Source organism: Chrysemys picta, chromosome 8 (assembly GCF_011386835.1).
Source record: "Chrysemys picta bellii isolate R12L10 chromosome 8, ASM1138683v2, whole genome shotgun sequence".
NCBI lineage: Eukaryota > Metazoa > Chordata > Testudines > Emydidae > Chrysemys > Chrysemys picta.
In genome coordinates, this window is record NC_088798.1 from 41,136,590 (window position 1) to 41,162,066 (window position 25,477).

Here is a 25,477-nt window from a genome sequence, read left to right on the forward strand (position 1 = left end):
GTCGGTGCCTATGGAAGGAATGATTATTGGGAATGAGAAAAAAAGAATGAAAGAACATAAGGGGAAAGTGAAAGAACACAACCGAGGAAATAAAGAGGAAAGGGAAATAAGGGAACAGTGGAAAACTGAGAAAGGATAAGAGGATAAGTTGTCAATGATGCAAAACAGAAGGAAAGAATAAAGTATAGTGAAGGATGAAAAGTGGGATGAAAAAAGAAGAATACAAGCAAGGGAGACATAATAAATTAATTATTTTAAAATATAAATTTAAAATAAAATTGATTTAGGAATTTGTTATAAAATTTCTGCATTTATATCATTTTTTCATATATGTACACACATGCACATGTGTGCGCACTCACAAAGTTACCCCTTTCAACCAGAGCAGGTATTTAAAATTAAGGGTGTTGAGAATTGTTCCAGTTGGGAGGAGACACTGGTGACAGAGTCAAGTATTTTCTCTGATACATTCTTGTTTATTTACAAAGAATATACAAAGTCCTGTTTCCTTAAATGCAGGAGGAACAAAACATGAGATAGTTTCTTTACTTACAGCCCCAACCCTCTTTAGCCAGCACCAGACCTAGAAGACTCCTCTCTATGCTTCTCTCAGGGTCACCAAACATGCTTATCCTGGCTATGTGTGCACCTGTCGGTCTCCTTTTGGTCTCCAGCTCCTCTTTACACACACACACACAAACTATTCCCAGCCCACCCACCTACACTCCCCGCCTTCCACAGATTAAACAAATTGCCCTAAATTCTGTGTGTTCCAGTTGAGAGGATATTCCGTACTAATCATCAAGATGATCCTTGGGATGTTGATTTTGTTCACAATGCATTTTTCATCCTCATGCAGACAAATACAAAGGCCAAGATCCTGAGGACAGAGTATATCAAACTCCTATGTTGTTTAACAGTCAAAATATATTAAAACCTATCTCAGATGTATTAAACACATAAAAGGGGGGTCCATAGAGAACGATTCAGACACTTCTCATGGTCCTTCTTCAGGACTGGGATTTCTGTTTATTGGAAGGTAAAGAGAGGCTGTTGAATCAACAGTTGGCAGCAGATATTTTGAAACTGGCCACATTTTATAGTCTCTCATCTCCACGAGATCTTTTTTGCCCCTGAACTGTCATGTGGATGGGGAATAAACTTAAAAATCTAAACAGCAAGTAGTAGCAGTAAAGAAATGGTGACTGAAGTAGCCCTCTTTTCTCTGCTGATTATTTAACAGTCCCTCCTCTGTGCTGCTGCTCCACCAATTCCCTCTAGGTCTTTTATTAGAGAACAAAGGAGGAACCGGGGGGCTTGGGAGGATGCTGACTGGCTGGAAGGTGCAGAGAATATTTCTGCCACCAGCCATGTGCATTTTGCCATCTGTCTAAGAAAGCTAGAGGCTCATTCACTGGCGGATGCTGGGGAACAGACTAATAGATAGCTCCCTCACTCTGCTTCACCACAGTTTCTGCACAGAGCCTTCCCCAATTGCCCTTCCTACAATACACCCCTCATTGCATTTCTCAAACTAGCAATTCTATTCCAGTAGTCAGCTCAGAAATACTAAGTGCATTTTTTTTAAAAAAGTGTACATTTAAAATATATTTCAGCATGGTGAGTATATATTTCACACTTGGTGGAGTGTGGCTCTTACTTTCCTAGCTTTTCAACTGTTAATATAGGGTCAGGTGCAAATGTCATTATTCAGTGATTTTTTTCCAAATGTATTGGGAAATATGGAAATAAACCACTTACTTGAAAGATGCTGCACTATTTTGGGTTAATATATAGCAAATGTATTTATTTATTATAAATGCATCCTTGTAATTTATTTCATATTTTTAGACTACACTGCATGTAGACCCAGCTTAGAAGAGACTGTAGACAGAACTTCACCATAAGCCTCTGCATATGAATATATTTTCCCATGGTCACAATGCTAGGACAGAACTTTACAGAGATGCATCTTGTCATGGAGATCTTCCAGGCATGTGCTCAATGTAGCTACAAAGTGTTTTGGAACCTTAGAGAGAGAGAGAGAGAGAGAATGAATTTATTACAGATCTTGGGGCCAAATGGTGCTCTAAACTACATGTGTTGTAAATCCAGAGTAATTTATTAATTTCAAATAATGAGCTTGTACTAAGAAGAGGTGCTCCAAATCACAGTAATCTAACTACCTTTCATCTGAAGTTTGATAGAGTCTATCTTCATTTTTTTTGACAAGCACATCTCAGCAAAATAACCCTACCCCCCCACCCCCAAATCAAGCTTTAGATTCTTCTCAGCACAAATAAACTATTAAAACTAATAACTAAATGAAACAATTCTTTATGCCATCTACCTGCACAACACCCCAATAGAAATCTTTGTGGATAGGAAAGGCGAGTATATGTTACCTGACTCATATTGCCCCATTTGAAGTTTGCCTGTTCGTCTTTCCAGAATACTGTCTGTGAACTGGTCATGTTTTGTTTTAATTTTTTTGCTATATGTATGTATTTGCAACTGTCCAACAAACAGCTCAAGCAAACAAACTTTTTCCTATGTCTCATCTGTTCTGGTCACTGTTAGTATTTGCATCACATTACCAAATCACAGAGAATCCAATGTAAGAATAGAAACAGTGCTAAGGGTATGCTTTTGTTCTTGTTTGCAAATGTTCTATGAACATTCATATTTGTTTGAGAAGTCTCTTGTCTGAATGAGGAAGAGTTTTCAAGATGGTAGGGCACATGCATATCCTTACCAAACCTTGCTTATATTCACCACACACATTTGCTTTCAGCTAAATATATGGTTAATAAAAAGTCATTCATGCAACAGTTTTCCAGAAAGCGAACAAAAAGCCATTGTGAACAACAGCAAAGTTATTCAGCAGGATTTATTTTAAACACTGTCCATAAATACATTTTAACCATGTTCATTCAGGCCTGCTCCATGCAGGAGTGATCATGGTACCAACTTTCCAATGACTTGCCAAAAATGTGGAGCTCAATCTTCTAATTCACCATCAGCAGTCATTTCTACTTTAGCTATAGTTTAACATTTAACTTGCAACCAACAAAATCTTATTTACTGTAGGATATACTATTTCACATTATTTATAGAAGTGGTAGAAAAATGGACATTTTTTGCACAAAAGATATCACCAAAATTAAATTTTATAACCAGCTCTTTTCCACCAGCTACAACTGGATGATTTTTTTCCCCACAAAAATGTTAGTGTCCCTCTTCGTCTCACCCCCACTTCACCATGAAAATTCTACATTTGGAAACAATTTTCCAACTATACTTATTTTTCTTCTTATTTATTTTTCACATTACTGAAATCTGACCTTTGACTTGTTTGTATACTGCAAAAAGAAAATATATAAACAAAATCAATTTATTTTCACAATGATTTAACATCAGCTAATATATCTAACTGTCCAAGTTTTTATACTATACTGACCATGATGTGAGCACCTGTCTATCCAATACAACTCTCTGTAAGATGGCACTTTCAGTAATGTATTGTACAGTTAAATATTGTTATACAAATAAAAAGAAATATATGTTTGAATTATTAACCCTTACCATACAAATATTCACTATTAGATACTTTTTTAAAATGATTTCACATAGAAACTTTAAGGCAATATCAGATTAAGAGTTTTGTTTACTAGTTAATTATTAGGCCTTATAAATATATATTTTTATATTTGTCAGAAAAAAAATCACCAGTATCTTCCAAACATGCACTGTATATTAGATGATGCACTATGTTCCTTCAGTGGAGTGAAGGAATTTTTATTGCAGCTTGTTTTATATACTTGCTATCAATATTTTTCAGGATTTTTAAAACTATCAATAAAATATATTCACTTTATTTTGTCTTTACATTGAATATTGATAATATTTTCTTGGCCTCTGTTTTTGTTTACAAAATATGAATCAACATTCTGTTTAACTTACTGTGATTGGCTTTGGGGTAAAAACCAACCAACCAGCCAGCCAAGCAACCTTTCCACAATAAGTAAAGTAAGGAATTTGTATTAAAAAAAAATATATGATCTATCACAATTTCACTGTTGATTGGGATGGCCTCAAGCTGTAGCATTCCATAACTAATCTCCAAACCTGCTGACAAAAGCTGTTCAATATGCTTACAACTTACTGTATAGTTTCATAATGAAGAAAACTGTAGAATTCAATGAAGTGAGCAAACTTTCTGGAAGGAAGATACTGTGTATTTAACAAATCTATTTAAGGCCTTTAAGAATTCACATTTTGAAATGTGAAGTCTATTACATATTTAACCTTTCATACACATGCACAAATGAGAATGTATGTGTGAATGTACCGTATTTTGAAATGACCACGAAAAATACCTCTCTCTTCAGTTAGTCTGCAACACTGCACTAAAGACTTGAATTGAAGTGCGGCCAGCATGTCGCTCTTATGGTTGATGAGATCTAGATGCCTGAGCTCTTTGTCATGAGGTGCAGACCTTGACCGATGCTGCTTGTGCCCTTTGTTGTCATATTATCCATCAGGGATTTAAGGGTGGGATTAGAAAATGGTATTGAGAGCCCAGGATTAGAACACAGAACTGTGTAATCAGCCCTCTTAAACACAGCTGCAGTGCTAGCAGGAGTCTGCCAAGTGTGACAAACTGGTGATAGGAGGGCATCATTGATGGGCAGTGCCAGTTTGCTCTGATGTGTGTTGTGGACGATGTCCACTAGAAAATGTTGGGCTCCTGTATCACCTCCAGGGGAATCTAAGGTCTTGGATACTCTCTTCAGCCAATCCTGAAAAAAAAATTTAAATCAATCAATCAGTGTCAGATGGTGAACAGGGTCTGACAGCTTCAACCAGAGAGAACAAGGATTTTTTGGAAAAAGACATGATTTCCCATCAGCTCTTAGAAGTCCCCTTGAGAATGTGTGGGGGAGAGGGGTGCTTCCTGGGGAAGTGCTTACCTTGATAGTACCTTTTTTTGTAAATGGTCCTATATAGACCACTAATAGGGAAAATATCTTGAAGAAAAACTACGCAAGTTAGATATGCATAGATTCCCTCCTCTTCAAGTGGTCTTACTCCTCTGTACTAAAAAACACAAGACAGCAGCTTGCCACAAACAAACTTTAATTATAAGAGCCTTTAATTTGCCTAAAATACCAGGCACAATTCTTTTTCTATTAAAATCAGTGGCAAGACTCCCCTTGACAGACATGGGAGAAAGATCAGATCCATACTCAAACTATTCAAGTCAGGAAGAAACATGCTTGTATGATTCCTGAAGTATAATTCAAAATTAATAATTATTCTTAAATTATTATTTATCATATCCTACTTATTTATTTTTTCTGTGCTGTTATATAAAAAACCTTAGGCAATTTATGAAAATTCCTCTCATTTGCATCCCATGGAATTACTTTTGTTTGCTTCTCTTTCTGAATGTGTTTGTATTATCATAATCATGTAATTTTAATTCAAACTATGTAAAAATCCAGCCAAATACATTAGCATCTGAAAGAAGCAAATAAACTAGGCCAAGCTCATAAAAACTGACCAGAAAATTTTCCCAAAATTCAAACAAACTTGAATTGAACCTTTTTTGAGGTTGAAAAAGTTGCAATCATTTTTTTCTACCCCAGTATTTTTATTTTCATGTGTCTCTCCATTCTAGCTCAGACCAGAAGCAGATGTATTAACTTATTGGGAGAAAGGTTGTTTTCACAGTATCCCCAGTACAATTGTATAGCCTCAGGAGGTTCAAGACAAAATTTAGATAAGACAAACTTGTCCCATATTTTTGATACTTTAGAAATGTGTCCATTGTGCTAATTGTAATTGCATATAGGTTTTGGAATGGGTCATTTTGCTTGGCAGAACGAGCCCAGTAATGGATAATCTTGATCTGGATAACTTTTTTGGGCGATCTGAAATGTTCTAGTTATTTTCTCCCACTAGGCAGACTCTTTCCAAGGCATAAAGGACAAAAGCTTACATAGCTCTATTATGTTGTATAAAATTAGTTAGAGGTCAGCCTCTTCAAGCAGACTTGTAGGCCCTGATGCTCAGTCTGGTCAACCTGCTCTCAGTGTGGGATTCAAGGAGAGAGAGGAGAAAGAATAGTTGGGTGTTGCAAGTAGGGTTGGCAAAGTGCTGGCTGCAATGGCTCTGTGTCACCTAAGGATTCCTGGATGCAGGGAAATTAAGACAATACCAGCTTTACCACCTCCTTGCATTGCTGGAGCAACATAAAGGAGCAGTTTCAAAGCTTAATTGCAGAAAACCAAACACCCTTGCCCGCCCCTTCTCCAAGGCCCTACCCTGCTCACTCCATCCCCCTTCTGTCTCTTGCTCTCCCTCACCCTCACTCGCTCATTTGCACCGGGGTGGGGAGGGCCCTTTTCGACTGGGTGTTCCAGTTGAAAACCAGACACCTAGGAACCCTTTGAGGAACTGGCCCTGTAAGGCAGAAACTATCCCAAAGTAAGAGAAATAGATTTAAATAGAAATAAAGCTCATGATTTCCAGGGTCTTGTATCTGGTTACTGAAAATGTTCAGAGACCTGAAATTCTGAAATCTCAATTACCATGATTTAGCACATGCTTTGAAAAGTCCATACACACCAGTAGGGAGCTTTTCCAGTTGAGAGTCACCCATTTCTTCAGCATCTAAGATTTCATTTAGAGAAAAAACTTCAAGGTGAAATCCTGCCCTCAGTAAAGTCAGAGGCAAAATTCCATTGACTTCATAGAGGCAGTATTTTATTCTATTTCTACCCCTTATGGTTACAAAGATAACCCACCCAATGTAAAGAGAATGCAAACCAATGAAGTGCTTTCTTCCCAGGCTACAGACAGACAATTCCAGTTTCTCTAGTGTTGGCCAGAGTTTCTTCAAGCTGCAACAAAGTCATAAAGTCAAATGTGATCAGTCTGATTTGGTCAGTTTTAACACTGCTGTTCAGAACTCCTGGGGCAGCAATGAAACTAACAGATAATTCCTCTTCTCCCAGCAGGTGCTCATGCTGCTCCACTTACTGGTGGGAAGGATGGAGACCCTCAAACTTCCAGTCAGATACCAGCCCCTCCTATTGCTCCTACTTCAGATTCTCCCCCAAAACTAGTCCTTATTTATCAGCAGAGGAAGGAGGAGGAGTTCTGGGGGGAACTTCAAGTCCAGGAGAAGGAGAGGAAAGAAACTATCTATCTATGGTCCCATACACTTCTCCTCTATTTAGGCTCTGCTCAGGACCTCTAGCTTGCTGGGTTGATAATAAGGCTCAGGCCTCTGCAAGCTCACTGGTTCAGCACTGCTAGCTTACTAAGGGTATGTCTACACATCAACTAGACATTCACAGATGGCCTGTGCCAGCTGACTCAGGCTCTTGGGCTGCGGCACTGTTTCACTGCTGCATAGACTTCTGGTCTTGGTCTAGAACATGGGCTCTTGAACCTTCCCACCTTGCAGGGTCCTAGAGCCCAGGGTCCAGCCCAAGTCCAGAAGTCTACACAGCAACGAAACAGCCCCGCAGCCCAAACCCCACAAGCCCAAGTTTGCTGGCACCAGCCAGCCGCAGATTTTTTTTTTTTTTTTTTTTTTTTTTTTTTTGCTGTGTAGACAATAATTTAGGGTATGTCAAAAAAAAAAAAAATAGATCACGAAGTGCCATATCTCTAGCTTGCTGGTCTAATGCCCACAGAGGCCTGCACCTTGATAACTACCTTATCATCGTTAGTATCCTGGGCTGATGCCAAGAGTCATTGGCTGAAGAGTTAGTTTGATGGGTCTGTTACCCAGGGTTTTCAGAACCCAAAGTTGTTTCTCTCCAGGTGCTGTCAGCTATAAGTCAATGGGGACACAGCTCCTCTTTCTGATAAATTATTGATATAAACCAGAGTGCTTTTATCCCAAACTACTATATGCTATAGCAGTATGTTCAGAGCACCTAAACATTTATAGTTACCCAAAGTCTGAGATGGTTTTGAGTGATTAGCAGCCAGGCTTCTGGGGACCCTCCTTCCACCCAGCTGCTGGGGAATTTAGGCCTCAATTCCTTATCCAAGGAAAAGTTCCCTCACACTGCTCCAAAGTGCACTTTCTAACTAAACTCTTTATAGATTTTCTCTGGACAAAGCACATAACTTGTAATAGCTCCTAATTGGCTAACAATTTCCCTACCAACAGCTAACAATAATTCATTATTCTCCTTATCTGCAAAGCAGCTTCATCAAAGAAACTTATGAAAACAAACAACCAGAATCAAGGTCAATTTTCTACAGTCTCTCCCGCTCCTCCCATTCTCATGAAGCGGTCTTTTCACTTTATCTATCCCAGTTAGTAAAACTGAAGCTTGCAGTTGTTTTAGTCTGCCTAAGCATGGCCAGATATTTCTCTTGACTCTGTGGTGTCCTCACGTCCAGTTTACTGTTAAAGTGCACAAGATGGCTGTGGATTAGGTCAAATCCAGTTCTCACACAACAGGTCTATACCAAGGCTCTGGCCTCTGAGAGAGCTGCTGGTTCAGTTGCTATAGCTTAATGGGATGATATTGGATACCTCTTGAGGTATTCATTAACCGTAGTATGTGGGGCCTATGTCAAGGCAAAGGCTTCTGTGAGAACTATTGGCTGTACATCATTAGCTAGCTGGGATGATTTCTGAGTACAGGGTTCTATGACATCCCTTTAGTTTGCTGAACTGAGTCCGAAGTATAGGCCTCAGTGAACAACTCTAGCTTCTGGCCTTTTGTCAAGGTACAGGCCTGTATGAGGTCATTAGCTCAGCATCTGTACCTTTCTGGGCTGATGTCTGGTCAGAGGCCTCTGATGTCATTAGCCCAGTAACTTTAGCATGTTGGGCTCATGTTGTGGTTGCTGGATCAGTAGATCTCGATTTATGGGCCCTGGAAGAGAGGATGGGAACTGGGAGTTGCTGCAGGGAAGGAAATGTAGAGGGATCAAGTAAAAATAGAAAGAATAGTGAGAGCGCCAAAGAAAGGAAGTTAAGGAAGGAAGAGAAATAAAGGATTGCAGTAGCAGTTGTTCTAAAAGTGAGTCTATTTTGTCTCTGATTGATACTGAATGTGACAATAATGTAATGAACAAGTAAAATAATAATGTCAACTATATAAAGGCCACATTCCACTGTTGATATTTGTTCTAACTTCCAATTGACACCCGTGGGGGTTCTTCTGGGGATGATGATTAGTATGTAGTCCTAAATGTATACCTCATCTCACAGAACCAAATGGAAAGAATTTTACAAACCACCATCAATGTCTCAAAGCAAAAGTGACTAAATATCTTAAACCGAGTTCTGTAGCAGAATCAGAGCATTGTATAAATGTTTACATAAGTAGTACTGCATCTATGACGTGTGTCAGTGTCTGACCTCCAATCAAACAGTAGGATAAAAACAGTGGGAATGTATATCCAAATAATCCACATTATTTTATTAGCCATGGCTAATAAAATAACAGTGGTAGGAGAACAGATTATCCTATGGAAGATCATGTTTATTCAGTGTGCAGTGTATAAAATTGTGTGAAAGTGACACCATGTTGTACTTGTCAGAAATGATTCACAGAGCACAGATAAAGCATTAAGGTTAGACATCATACCTGGAATTGAAAGAAATATTCCTCACTAAAGATCAGGTGGGAAATAAAGTTAAATACCCTGTAAAATGGCCCTTACTTATTTATTCTGGGCTACATTATAACTTTACAACCTGCCTTAAGTAAGGGGGCATGCACAGATGTACCATGTGTGGAACTGACTAGAGAATGAATTGTTAACCAGTCACAATATCTCCCCTTTTCCTGCCTCCGTCAAGGGGGAAGAATAAGTTACTTCAATTGCTTTTCAATGCAGCAGCTTAATCTGTAACTACACCTAGCAAGCTACTTTGGTGAGCAGAGCCAAGTCTCCCAAATTCCACCCTTCTCTACCCACTTGCTTATAGTGGGAATATTGAGCAAGTAACCTCTGCTTGATTGACTGTGGCTGGAGTTGCAATTTGAGCAGGGCTGAGCATGGAAGTAAGCGGGGAGGTGGGGGGGAGGGAGTGGGGTTTTGGTGAGTTTGGACCCTGTTTAAATTAAACAAAATGATCCCACCCTCCATTAAAATAAGCCATTTCTCAACTACCACCAAACAATGTTCAAACTCAGCATCCCTCCTCTGAACTGCCACTCAGCAGTGTATCAGACCATTCAGCAGTGCTCTTTGACATTAGTTCTTTTTTCCAAAGGGAAGTATCCTAGCCCAAAGGACTAGAGTTAATTCTGATATTACTAGAGGATTTTTGTGAAGTACATTAGTATACAGATAGATTTTTTTCTGAAAATATTCTATTTGATTTGACTAAAGCCTGTTCTTTGTCTATGTAACATAGAAAAGGAATCCAGCTCACAGGTCCATTTCTCTCTTTTTGTTTCTTTCTTTTCTCCATGGGCTATATAGGCCTCTTTTCTTTCTGTTCCAGAACTCAGGTCCTTCACTCTTCTTCCATTTATCATGGGTAAATTTCAAACCAGCAAAGTTTGAGTTGGCTTAAAATTTATTCAAACATGTTCTCCTATCCCTAAGGGAAATAGCATTCAGAAAGAATATTACTAAGAAGAAAAGTTCAGTCATTTTCATGCAGAAGGCAAACTGCATGGTACTGCAAAAACCAGAAAAACAACAACAACAACAAAAACCCCTTTTTTAAATGTTCTCATCTAATCGCGTCAGTAGTCTAAGCAGATATAGGCATCTGAATGCAATAGGAATTAAAACTATGTTCTATCATTGACTCGTTCCCCAACTAAATGGAGACCACAATAAAGGAATGGATGATTCAGGATACAATCAGTATAATCTTATCATAATATACAGTAACACATGATGAGAAGGATGAAAATTATATTCCCCCCATCACATTTAGTACATGTAAGAAATAATATTTTAAATTACACTATATCATTAATGTTTATGATTATTATAGCTTCTAAACTCATGTAACTCTTTGGGGATAAAGACGGCGTTCCAGTGAGGGAATGCACTAAACTTTTCAACTCTAGAGAATTTGGGTACAAAGCACAGGTAATATGATCATGTATTTTCTTAAGCTCCAGTTCTGCAAAAACTTATGTATGTGCTTAACATAAGTAATGTGAGCACTCCCATTAATTTTAATGTGAGTTGTTGGTTACAGCACTTTTGAAAATCAGCCCATTTATATAGGTGCTTAAGTATGGACTTAGGTGCCTAAAGTTAAGACCCTATTTTTAATATCTTGGCTTTACTACATAATAATTAGAATCATTCTCAGACATTAAGAGTTATTTTTATAGTGTCATTTTTCTTTATCTACGCCATAAAACCGCCACAAAACTGCCATAATTGCAGAATTTTCTGAAGGGCACAGATTGTCTGTATCATGCCTAGCTCAGTCATTCTTATAAGCACTAACATTTAATCAGAGATTGGGGGGGGGGGGGGGGGGGAGTATGCAGCACAAAGACAATAAGCTTTCCTCTTTTTCTATAGAGATCATCAGTAACAAAGATGGAATATATTAAAGTAACATCAGAAACATTTCTAAGCTTTGTTATAAAAAACTCCATGTTGTGGGTAAATGTTGTCTACCTTTGCGCTGTGCCTTGCTGCAATATACTCCAAGGGCCATATTCTTATCTCAGTTACACTGATACCACTGGAATAGCTCTAATGAGGTTAGCAGAATTACTCAGGTTTTAAATCAGTATAAGTGAGGTCAGAATCTGGAATATAATATATATGATACAGGATATATAAAATGCATGTAAACATGCTAAAAGACCATTATTGCAAAGTGAAGAGAAGCACTAAAGAGTAAGAAATCCAATTATTAAGATTGCCTATGCAACGTCATGTCCCTTTGTGCGTATGCATTACGATGCAGTCTTAAATTAGCTAAGGGCCTCCACTCAGAAGTCTGCTAAGCGTGCCACTTTTTGATGGGTTTATGATGTGGATTTTGATGAAATTAACCAATTCAATAACCTATTTTGATTTTTTTTAAATGCACTAGAATATTCTATAATAATGCCTGCATCTGCTGAGAAAATGCTATTGTTATATGGTACCACCAAAGTCTGCCCCATGACGAAAGCAGATACAATTTTATTGAATTCAATAGAGTTGTTCCAGGTCTGCATTTGGCTTTCAATCTTATGGACAATTGTAGCATAAGGGTTTGGATACTTATCTGAACAGAAGTATGTACTCCACCACTTTGATACATATTTTGCCATTGTTGAACTTACACCACTGCATGATTTGCAGTGTTGAGTCTGGTTTACTGTGTGCTTTTCTTATGCATTTTTCCAATGGTAAAACTGCTTTCTTCTTATTATTGGGGCTCACATTCCTCTCTATTCCCCCCCCCCCCCCACGTATTCTGAGGTAGAAAAATTATGTAAGGGCAGCGAATCAGATGATTAGGTCACTTTGCATGTCACAACTGCTCAGGGAAAATTTAGAAAGAGTAAAATTCTCTGTAGTATAGACAAGGAATCCAAAACAAAGTAAAAGCAAATATTAGACCTGGGCAAAAATTTACCTTTCACTAGAAAACTAATGCATATGCCGAGATTCTGCCAAAATAAATACTCAAATAGTTGCCCCCATTTTTTATATAATGGAATAATTGTACTTGTCTTCTCCTTTATAGCTAGAAGTCATCTTCACAGTAACCTTACAGCGGTCCATTTTTTCCTTTTAGTTCCCATTACTTTAGTTTTTTATACTATACATATGGTCTCTCACTGAAATTTGCTTTATTTTCTGAAATATCTGTGGCACCCTGGTGTGGAGAAAGCCAGTCTACCTACTGCATCTATTGCTGTCTAATATTAATTAAACTTTCATTTGTTAATCTTAAATCAAACTAAGCAGCTTGTCAACTTCTTAAGGTGGGGGGAGTCATTGTCTGAAATCAGTAGAAAACTGCCTTTTAGGAGATGTGACATCACACACAAAAAATGACCAAAAAAACCCATTTTGAGCACGTTTTTCAGGTAGCATAAATCAATGTAACTGCACTGACTTCCATTGAAGCTGATGTACCCCAACTAAGAATCTGGATCCCTGTATGAAATTTCATCAGAAAAAAAAAATGCTTCACTTTCACACAGCTCTAAAAAACCCTCATTTCTTTGCTGGGTTTTTGTTATTATGTTCAAAAATTCTAACACAAACTGTAGCCTATAACAAACAGTGAAATGATGTTTCCTCCTATGATGGCTTTAATAGACTAGTTTCTGAGTAGTGAACTTCTAGTTGTCTGTTTATTCACTTTAAGTGATGGAAAAAACAAGCAATACTGCCAAGGAAATTCATACGCCCTTCAATTTATTTTTTTTCACGGTAAGATCACAACATTAAGGATTAAGGGAGATTGTTTTGGAGGTTCAACTTGTTGGGTTTAAAAAAACCTTTAGATTTTTGTTTTCTGTATTGTGTATTTTTTTCCTTTGGATCCTGTGGAGTTGGGGTGCAGTGAGGGTGACCAGACAGCAAATGTGAAAAATCAGGATGGGGGGGGGGAGGGAGCGGGTAATAGAAGCCTATATAAGAATAAGACCCAAAAATCAGGACTGTCCCTATAAAATTGGGACATCTGGTCACCCTGCAGTAGTTGCCTCCAGACCCAGCTTCCGGGCTGTCTTTCTCTCCCACCTCCAGCAGACATCCAAGGTGGCTCTTGGAGCAAACAAAAGAAAAGTCCTCTCCCCTCTTCCTTCCCTTATGGGAGAGGGGAGTCCATGGGAAAATAAAGAGAGGTAAGAGTGACCTGGAATTCAGGCATTCTTCCTGGGTCAGACCTTTGGGCTTAGTCTAAATGGGGCATATTGCTTTGAGGCTGGATCTTGCAGCTTTGGGAGTGGTGAGACTTTGTTAGAGTCTCCCTATCCAGGGGCAGCAAGTTATATGGGCCCGTGGAGCCAGTGCTCCAGGAATATTCAGGGCCCAGGGCCCTGGCTCCACCAATGTTCAGGACCGGGTCTCTCTCCTGGCCACGCATGCTGACCCCCGTGCGCCTCTCCTAAGTGTCTCCTGGCCCTGTCTGCTGCCCACGGGAGATTTAAAAAGGGCTAAAGCAGCTTCCTGCCGGCCTCACTCCGCACCACTCCTGGGAAGCGGCCTGAACGGCCCTATGTCCCAGGAGGTCTCTGCGCCTTGCCCCAGCCCTGAGCGCCAACTCCACAGCTGCCATTGGCCAGGAACTGTGGCCAATGGGAGCTGCGGGGGTGGTGCCTGTGGGCAGTGGCATGTGAAGACCCCTGCCCCCCCCAACTAGGAGCTGCTCCTGGAGGGATGTGCGGGTCACTTTCAGGAGCCGCCCGAGGTAATTCACCGCAGGTCCACACGCAACAGACAGGCTCCCCCGTCAACTCCGTGTACTCCTCTCATGGAGCAGGGGTACCGGCATCGACGGCGAGTACTTCCGGGATCAATTCGGGATCGATTTATTGCATCTAGACAAGACGCGATAAATCGATCCCAGAAGATCGATTGCTTACCGCCAGACCCGGAGGTAAGTATAGACGTACCCTGAGATGCAGCAGTTCTCTTTGTGTTCACTGCCCCTTCCTGTGGGTGATATGCAGCAAACAAGCTCCACGCTTAGCACACAATTATCTAAGGTACAACTTGTGGTTTCCCTGCTAAATCCCAAAGCACTGTGCTAAGCAAGAACTTTTTTCTGTAATCTGTCTGAGGGCAGGACAGACAGAAACAAAAGAGCACAGACCATTTTCCTTTCACTTTGTCAGCTGACATACTCCTGTCAGACTCTTCCTTGTCTAGGAGAGGAACATAGAACTGTGTGCCCTAACCCTTGCCTAGCCTTCAGCATGTGTGTCTGGGGGCAGGAACATTTTTGTGCCCACCCCTTAAGAGATCATCATGGGGAGAGAGCCATTTGTCCACTTCCCCTATCCATGGAAGAAGAGAGGAATCCCAGGTGTAATCCCAGTGGAGAAGTATTAAGGGCTATAGCCTTTCAAATGACAGAGGATGCTGGTCTGGGCAGGAGTTAGTGGCTATTGTGCATGGGTCTTAGTGCATGAATGTGTCTCATCATGGGTCGAGTGGCTACTGGTGTGGAGAATAGTGCAGGTAGGTGCCTGCACTGAGGTGTGTAGGTACCTCTGTGCAGGCATGTAGCAGTGGTGTAGGTGCAGTCATGCATGGATGGGGGTTGCAGACAGGGAATGGATCCTAAGGAAAGGAGGGACTGTTCGAAGATAACATGGGGAAGGAGGGAGAGAAGTAGTGAGGTGGGGATAGTGTGACACTCCAGATTCTTCTTGGGGACCATCCGAAGATAATTATACCTCTGATGTCTGTGGTTATTGTTCCAAATTTGTTTATTTTAGCATAGGAACATTATTTTATAATCCTCTCTCTAAAATAAACAGTTCACAAATATGTTTATCTTACCTAAAGTCTTACCATCCCTGACTTCTTCAGACACTCCCAGAGGAGTCCCTGTGTCTCAGTGTGGTTCCTCCAAAAACCTACCACCTCTCTCTTGAGATAAGGTCCTTTTTTAACTCTGTAATTGTTCATGTGTGTTCTCAGGCTTTGACTCTTCCTGCAGGCTCAGCAGGAATTTGAGCCAGAGTCCTCACTGCCAATGGCTCAGACATTGTTCCTTAACATCTCAAGTGTTTGCTGAGGGGTGGCTTATTCTTTTCCTTCCTACTAGTTTTCCCAGACAGACTTCTGTTGAGTTAAATTAATATAGTCATACAACCCCCCCACCCCAATAGCCAGGCCATCATACAGTATTCATACATTACAGTACAGCTCCACACCCAATGTGCACCACTGATTTCATTTCTACATCTGGTCAGAAAGCTTTCCTTAATATGGTATTTCAATTAAACAACAAAAACAAAATGAAGGGGGAATCACCAACTTTTATTCCATTTACTGTCTCTCTATTCATTCCATTTTACCCTACATCCACTGTCCTAATACTCCTGCACATCGTCTTTCTTGATATCTTGTATCTTTTCTCATTCTTAGTTGCATGCCCTCCTGTCTTGCTGCCCAGTAATTTTGATCCTCTTCCCACTACCTATGGCTTCCTCACCCCCTTCAAATCACTGCTTAAAACCCACTTCATCTATGAAGCCTTCCCATATCCATGTCTTGAGCTTGCCTATGTTTATAAAACAGAGGATGACTTGGTCCATGCTCCTTCTATGTATAATATTTGTTAGAATTAGCTTATAAATTATGCAAGTCAGGGATTTTTTTTTTAAAGATATCAAGTAATGAGCCAGGTATAGTTATGGCACTCTCTAAATCATCCTCAACAATTTTCCTAATTCTTTCATATTTTCCAATCTTTCCCAAATAACTTTTCAGTCTCTACTCCACTATATTAGCTTGTTCTGCTGGCCAGTAGTCTGAGGTTACGTTTTGAATAGCCCTCAGCTTGGGAATAAGGATGTCAACACCACAGTGCACTGGTCCAGCAACATTCTTCTAACTATCTACTGCCAATCTGCAGTCTGTGTCAGAAACTTGAAGGCTAGATCTATGCCTGCTACACACCACATTTCTGCATTGTCCTATGATCAGTCTAGGCTGTGATGCACCATGATACCTTGTACTATGCCCTTTCCAATCACACACAATTTTTTCATTCCACTTACAGTTCATGCTGCTGATTTTCTGGAAACTGTACAACATTCTAATTAGGTCAGATGGCAACTCCCTTATCACGCATTATCTCTGTTATTAGCATATGTTAGAGTCATACATTTTCTGGTAGTTATTGGAGTGAATGCATGGCTTCTTAACACATTCCCCCACACTTTTCTACCAAAACCTTCAAGGTGAAAAAACTATTTCAGTCTGTTTATCTGGTACACGTCCCTCTTCTTCAGTGCTATATTTGATTCCTTGCTTTGATTAGGATTTGAATGCAGCCATGCCCTTTTCTCATAGTTAACATTAATGACTATTTGACTTCTTCTATAACATTTACACTTAAGAATTACAACTGAATGGCTTTGATACAGTCCAACATTTACCAGCTCACCAAAAATCTCTTTCTTATGCATCATCATCACATATATATGCTGCAGGTCAGATTATGCCCAGGTACACCTATGCAAACTAATGCTTCAAATTATGCCTTTTTTAGCCTTCACTGGTGCTGCACAGGTCTAATATGGTTGGACAAATATAAACATTTGACAGCAAAAGCTTTGTTACAGTTTGGACCTATAGTAGAACCTCAGAGTTACGAACACCAGAGTTACAAACTGACTAGTCAACTACACACCTTATTTGTAACCAGAACTATACAATCAGTCAATAGCAGAGACCCTCCCCCCAAAAGCAAATAAAATACTGTATTAAACAAACTACTAAAAAATGAAGGTAAAGCAGCATTTTTCTTCTGCACAGTAAAGTTTCAAAGCTGTATTAGGTCAATGTTCAGTTGAAAAGTTTTGAAAGAACAACCATAACATTTTGTTCAGAATTACGAACATTTCAGAGTTACCAACAGCCTCCATTCCTGAGGTGTTCGTAACTCTTAGGTTCTACAGTATCACTAATTTTAAAAACAGGACATTTAAGAGTAGACACATTAAGAATACATTTGATCTCTTGTAGAAATGCATGTGCCCCAATATAGCAGAAGTAGTGATGACCAAACCAGTAGAGAAATATATTTGTTAAAAAAAAAACCAACCAACCCCTCCGCTCTTGCCCCCGCCCCCTCAAAAAACACATACACACAACTCTGGATCCTTTATTTGTGTTCTGAAATCTCTTAATTTGCACTTCCACTTTGGTTTTCAGTGAATGGATTGGTATGAGCATATAATTAATTGTATTTGAACATTCAGAAATTTGGTGGCAATACCTTTTTAGATCTCTTGTAAAAAATAATGACTTACACGGCACATCTAAGTACTGTGGTAAATAAAAAAATACCCTACAGGATAACTTTTTTTATGTATCTGGAAAATTTGTTAGTTTGGGCTATCTTGCACAACCAACCTTCCCCAGGCCTCCAGCATTATAACAGAATTCATGCTAACTGAGTTTCAAGCAGAATGCAGCAAGAAGGAAGTTGTTAAAAATAGAGTCCTAAATAGGAGAGGAAATTGTTGATATTGCACTACACTAGATGAAGGGTTATAATGTTTAAATAAATCTTATTCTAGAAAGCAACAAGAGGGATTTAGAAGGGATCTGACAGCAAAACAAAGGATGCAGCAAAAGGGGGTCTGGTGATCTTAAAAAAAAAAAAAAAAAAAAAAGCATTTGCGAAAGATATCAATCTATTAAGCATCTAGAGATGTTGGTGAATTGTGCCTTAAGAAGTTTAAAAAAAAAAAAACACCACTATTAAGTAGGGTTAGAATGGCATGCAAGACAAGGCCTGTTAGAAGTGCAGGGGAAAAATGATGCTTAGAGTAAGGTTACGATCAGAAAAATTATGTAAAATAGCATTTTCTTACTCAACAGATCTATTCCTCTACATGTCCAGTCATGCCAGTATATACTTATTTCATTGACTAACACCCATACAGTATTTATAATGTCTCACTCCTGGTAGCTCCAGGAGAGTGATCTGGATTTGATTCTGACTCACAAATCATCCAAATAATTAATTAGCTAAGGGCAAGGTCTACACTTACTGTGATGAGTAGAGACAGAAACCCACATTCAAAGAGTGGGTAGTAGCAATGTAAAGGAGAGGCAGAGTATTTACAATTGGATTTGTGAAATGCATCCAAAGTATTTAGTATTATTTAGACTGCTCACGATTCCAAAAATTGTAGGAGTGACTAAAGATGAGTAGAGATGACTGGAACAAAATGTAAGGAGGCTTCATGCTTGGGAATTCTGCTCTTTCAATATAATTCAAAGGCCATCAAGAATGGGACTGTAATATGAAAGAGCAGTACAAACTCTCTTGAATAATCAATATAATTATAATGGGTCTGTAGAGGCACGGACTCACCACCATGGCACCTCCTGCTGGTCGTCTTGGGAATTAGCTCTTCCAGCATCCTGGAGCGCCCCCTGCAGGCTGGTGATCCGCCTGTCCTCTGGCCCCCATGTCCCTCCTGGACCCTGGTGCCCTTGTATCTGGGGTGCTGCTCCCTGGCAGTACACCCCTCAGTACTAGGGTCTCCCCTCCCTGGGGAACCCCCACCCACTATCCCTACCTCAGAATAAGGCCACTGCCAGTCTCCAACTAGCCCCATTCCCTGGGGCAGACTGCAGTATAGGCCACTCATCACAGGCAAGGTTGGGTTTGGACCTGCTGCCTTGGCCTAGCCCTGGGCTGCCCTCTGCAACCCCCAGCACCCCTTGGCCTCCTACTAGGCCGCAGCCTGGGGCTATCTAGGCTGGAACTACCCAGCCTTTCGCCACTACAGGTACCCTATGTCTAGCTCCCTGCAGCCAGGCCCTTCTCTACCTGAACACAGCGAGAGACTGCTTGGCCTCTGGCTCACAGCCTTTTTATATAGGGCCAGCTGTGGCCTGATTGGGGCGTGGCCCAGCTGTGGCTGCTTCCCCAATCAGCCCAGCTTTTAGAGATGCAGCCCTTCCACAGCCCTCCTTCAGGGCAGTTTTTAAACCTCTCAGGGCAGGAGCGGGTAACCTTCCCACTACAGGGTCATTGAAGTGAAGGGAGGGCTTGGAACTCAGAGTTCAGATTATCTCCTGATGACAGCAGAGAACCAAGAGGCATTATTTCTGTGACAATCTACCTAGCTAGATAGTCAGAAACCACACTACTAGATAAACTGAGATGTCAGACTAATCCTTGTACGTGAAGTGAAATCTATAAATACTAACTTTTGGTTTTAGAAAGACAAGGTAGAGAAGGTAATATCTTTTATTAGACCAACTTCTATTGGTGAGAGAGACAAGCTTTTGAGCCACACACAGAGCAAAGTGGAATAGATTGTTTAGCAGAGGCATTTAGCTGTGACGCTTGGAATATCTTTCCCAGACCCGAAGAGCTCTCTCTGGCTGCGTGGCCTATTTCATTGCTGTTTAGACTCGTGGGCTCTAGGACCCTGCAAGCCCAGGACCTAGGACCCTGCGAACCTGGAAGTCTACCCAGCAATGGAACAGGCCACAGTCCATGAGCCAGAGTCAACTGACACAGGCCAGCTGTGGATTTTTCTTTGCTGTGTAGACAATCTTGTCTCTCTCACCAACAGAAGTTGGTCCAATAAAATATATTATCTCCCCCAACCTTATCTGCCTAATATTCTGGACCAACACAGCTACAGCTTCACTGCATATAACTTTTGGTTTTGACATTTCAAAGGTGTTTGTTATTGTTATTTATTGGTATTAGAGTAGCCCCTAGTGACCCAAACAAGACTGAGGACTATTGCTGTAGTCACTGTACACACACACACACACACTCACACACACACAGTAAAAAATGTTTCCTCCCCTGAAGAATTTACAGTCCAAACAGACAAGAGAGCAAAGGGTGGAAGAAAAAGGGTGGGAGGGGGTGTGTTAAAATCTCTATTATTTATAGGAAGAAATGAGGCACAAAGAGATTAAGTGATCAATCCAGTGTCATACAGGAAATCTGTAGCAAAAACAGGGATTGAATGCAGACTCCTAATTCCAGTCCAAGGCCTCCATCACAAACTCATCCTTCCTCTCTAAAATCAGATATTTTCTTGTACTTTCACCAACATCATCTCATCCACGGATTATTTTCATAAATGTGGTAGGAATCAAGAACAGAATTCAGATACGATAGTCTGCAGTTTTCTTAGTCCTTCATTGTTTCAGTATTTTCCTAGTAGTTGATGGCGGATGTTGTCATTTTTTGGCTTGGATTGGGTTTTTTCCACCATCCAAAAACAACAACTAACTCCCCCCCGCCCACATCTTATCTAGAAGAACTTTACTTATGGTTTGTTTACTTTGAATTCTGTAACCTATAGTTTCTGTAGACAGCAGAACTTCTCTGGACAATAAAGATCTAGTATCAGAGGGGTAGCCGTGTTAGTCTGAATCTGTAAAAAGCAACAGAGGGTCCTGTGGCACCTTTGAGACTAACAGAAGTACTGGGAGCATAAGCTTTCGTGGGTAAGAACCTCACTTCTTGCATCTGAAGAAGTGAGGTTCTTACCCACGAAAGCTTATGCTCCCAGTACTTCTGACAATAAAGATCTAGATACCTAAAGTACTAAACATTTCTGTTCCCGTGTTTTTAGCAACTTCTCATAACTGCTATTCTGAAATGTAACTCCCTATTTCAATGTGTACCAGTTTACTATTTCTCCCCACACCCTGTATGAAGAATACATCCTCTCTTCAAAATCTAAAATATTGCAATACCAACAATCTAATCCTCCAATAGAGCTTTGCACAGATACGGGAGTCTGCCCAAATGAAGTCCATCCCAGGACAGGAGGGCTTTAGTTTGAAAGTTTTCTTTTTAGAATTCAGTCTTGATTTAAGTTTTTTTTGTTTCCAGGCTTTTGCATTAACTTCTGCTGTTTTTTTCTTATAAACTATTCTCACTTTATATTCTGGAACAGTCTCTGTTAAATTGAGCCAAATTAAATACATGCCCGCAAGCTATATAGGGCAATGTCAGAGTGTTTCTATATATGTGTGTACATAATAATAATAATAATTATTATGATTATTAAGAAGGGAGAAAATGTCCCTTTGCTTTCTTCTAATTTTCAACATTTTTAAAAATTACAAACTTAATTACAAAACATTTTCAGACATGCCAAAAGTTTCTTGGGTTATCTAGACATAGAACCTAGCGATTGGGTCCATGTCAGTTTCTCTATTACTAATCTGTTTCCTCTTCTCTGTCAGTGAAATATTCTAGTAGTGTAATTTAAAAAAAACCTGTATTTGCAACATTCTCTCTTTGCTCTTCAGTAAAGTTTAGAGCTCAGTTTCTCTTAGATGCTCTCCCCCGCCCCCATTTTAAACTCTGTCTCGCTCTCATGGAGCTTGACATGACTAGTGGTTTTAGCTCTTGCCCCTCTGTAGTCCCTGGGAGCAGGAGAAGGAATCAAAGTTAATACAGAAACAGTCATCAATCACTTTCCTGAACTACTGTTCTAACCTGATCTTCCTTTCCAATCCCATTACACACCCAGGAATGAGAGAGTCACTGTCACTGCCACCATTAGTTACCATGGATTGCTGTGCAGGCTACAGGGCAGCACAGGCTCTCTTTGCTTTGCTTTCTTTGGGTATGCCACCTACATTGCTCAGGTGACCTGCAGATGCTCAGAAACATGTCTTCTAGTGAACCTAAAGTGATCCACAGGATCATCTATTTGGCCCAAGAACGTTCACCCAACCCTAATATTTACAAAGTAAAGTGTAAGGTTGTAGCCACACAGTTGCTACTGAGGCGCTGGGAATTACAGTCAAAGCAATTGAAATTTCATAGACTAAAGAAGTGTGCAGGCAATGATGTCAGGCAGATATGATTGTACATGTGAACACAACAGCATTCAAGACTCATACTTCTCCAGAAAGTCCACCTGTCATCAAGAGCTCACCTTACCTTTCCTGAGACAAACATACACACTACAACAACAAAGATGAGCCTGATTAATCGTGCGTGATTCAGTTCATCCAGTATTTCAGCAACTGAGTGGAAAGTTTGGGCCCTGAGCAGCTACTAGATGACAGAATCAACACAAAAATGGCATAACAGTTCTGGAAAAGCAAAGGGATACTTTGTGATTCACTGTGTACCCTTCTTATGGGCTTAGGCCAAATTCCTAAAAATCTGACAATTTTTGGTTGCATTTTAAATCACCAGAAATGAAATTATGTTTTGTAGCAATACCCAGTTTAGTTTTACCCATCAGTGGTCCCTGTGCTCTAGCTATACCAGACTACTGAAACAGCTTTACTGGTGAAAAATTAATTTTAGAGTGCTGCCAATGAACATATTCGTTAATTACCTAACTAATTAATTGCACTGTACTTAAAGACTAGTATTGGGAACAAGCTTATGAAAGATTATAAAAATGATAACTGAAATTCCCCAAAGCACGAATTTCCAGAGTTTCTGCAGATTTGACTGGTATTCTTTTTTTCTTGAAGTGCCAATAAATTAGAGGAAAATTTTGTTTCATATTAATTTGTATGACAAAGCAGCACATACAAAGCTCATCAATTACACTGATAGAAGTAATTAGGCTTTCGGTTTCCATGAATTAACAATGCATCATATTCTCGGTAATAAGTGGCACGCATGATTATCACTGATTGTATCCATCTGCTAAATTTTTAATGAATGTCACAGTATGTATGCAAATCTTAATTGACAATAAAAACATGTAAATTTATTAGTTGTTTTCAAGTTTATTAGTTAAACTTGTTATGCTATGTTAATACTCCTAAAGCATGCTAATGCAGATTTCTTAACGTATTGAATACAATCACCATAATATTTTCAGGTAGGAGAACCTGGGGATGCCAAATAAGATAGTGGTACTTTATAATTCAGGAACTGCGAAATACAGAGTTTAATAGCTGCTTGCTATCTGTGTATTTGTGACTGAGAGCATACCTGTATTCACACTCTACCCGCTATTGCAATAATCTTTATGCAAAATATGCCAAGTGAGATATCATTTAAAAATTAACACCACGCTAATCATCAATATTCTTGGGTAATGTATGCACAAAATTAATATCAAGAGTTATGAACATAACTTCAGTTTATGACTACAATGTACTTACCAGAAAACTAACTGGGGAGTGGGTAAACCAGTTTCTCAAAGACAAAGGACAAGCCAATGCCTCAAGCCAGGTGTCAAAGTTGAGTGGCAATCACTTGCCAAAGAACAACCATTTGACATCAGAGAGGGCCAGGAACAGAACAATCTGCATTTCAGCAAACAACTTGATACGTCTTTCACCACAAGACCCCATCCTCACAGCTGGAATGAACTTGAACCAAAAGCTAGATAAGGAACAGGTTAAAGAGGAGACTACAATGAGTAATACTGAAAGGTGAACTGTCAGGGATTGGTCTTGAGACCCATCTTAAACATTTTTATTACTGACCTTGGCACAAAAAGTGAGAATGTGCTAATAAAAACTGCAGATGATGCAAAATTGGGAGGTATTGCCAATATGGAGGAAGACTGGAATATCATACAAGAAGATCTGGATTATCTTGAAAACTGAAGTAATAGAATTGGGATGAAATTTAATAGTGAAAAGTGCAAGGTCATTTAGGAACTAACAACAAGAATTTTTATTAGCTGGGAATGTATAATTTGGAAGCAACAGAGGAAGAGAAACACCTGGGTATATTGGTTAATCAAAGGACAACTATGAGCTGCCAATGTGATGTGGCCCTGAAAAAGGCTAATGCAGTCTTAGGATGTATCAGGCAAGGTATTGCCAGTAAAGAAAAGGAAGTGGTAGTACTATTAGATAAGGCACTGGTAAGACCTCATCTGGAATACTGTGTGCAGTTCTGGTCTCCCATGTTAAGAAAGATGAATTCAAACTGGAGCAGGTGCAGAGAAGGGCTACTAGGATGATCTGAGGAATAGAAAACCTACCTTGTGAAATGAAATTCAAAGAGCTTGGCTTGTTTAGTCTAACCAAAAGAAGGCTGAGGAGAGATGTGATTGCTCTCCATAAATACATTAGAGGGATAAATACCTGTGAGGGTGAGGAGTTAAGTGCCAATGTGGACACATGACCAAATGGATATAAACAGGACATGAAGAAGTTTAGGCTTGAAATTAGATGAAGTGGAATGAAGTTTGGAATAGCCTCCCAAGGCAAGTAGTGGGGGAAAAATACCAATTGGTTTCAAAGACTGAGCTTGATAATTTTATGGAGGGAATGGTATGATGAGATAGTCACAAATGGGCCACATGTCATTGTAGGCAGCTAGTAGCAAATATCTCCAATGGCCAGAGATGGGACACTAGATGGGGAGGGCTCGGAGTTACTACACTGAGCTCTTTCCTGGGTGTTTGCCTGTTGGGTCTTAAACCCTGAGCATATGGCTCAACATATTTGGGGTTGGAAAGTTTTCCCCCCAAGTCAGATAGGCAGAGAACCTGGGAGGTTTGTGCCTTTCTCTGCAGCATGGGGCACAGGTCACTTGCAGGTTTAAACTAGTGTAAATACTGGCTTCTCTGTAACTTGGAGTCTTTAAATCATTATTTGAGGACTTCAGTAACTCAGACAGAGGTTGTGGGTCTATTACAGGAGTGGGTGGGTGAGGTTTTGTGGCTGGCAATGTGCAGGAGGTCAGACTACATGATCATGATGGTCCCTTTGGCCTAAAAGTCTATGAGCCTAACTTTATATAGGGGTAGCCCCCATTAAAAATGCACTGGACTATAACAGTAAGGGGCAAAAAGAGCTTAAGTTCTCTCTTTGTTTCTCTTTTAGCCAT

At 39.9% G+C, this 25,477-nt stretch overlaps 1 long non-coding RNA gene across 1 annotated transcript; it reads right to left on the reverse strand.

The window, feature by feature from the left end:
• Positions 1-314: 314 nt before the first annotated feature.
• Positions 315-19,501, reverse strand: LOC135973289 (uncharacterized). The gene is made up of 3 exons (XR_010590099.1): positions 19,040-19,501; positions 4,380-4,802; positions 315-2,029 (listed from the first exon to the last, which is right to left on the reverse strand). It is a non-coding gene; the product is annotated as an uncharacterized LOC135973289 (long non-coding RNA).
• Positions 19,502-25,477: the final 5,976 nt, after the last annotated feature.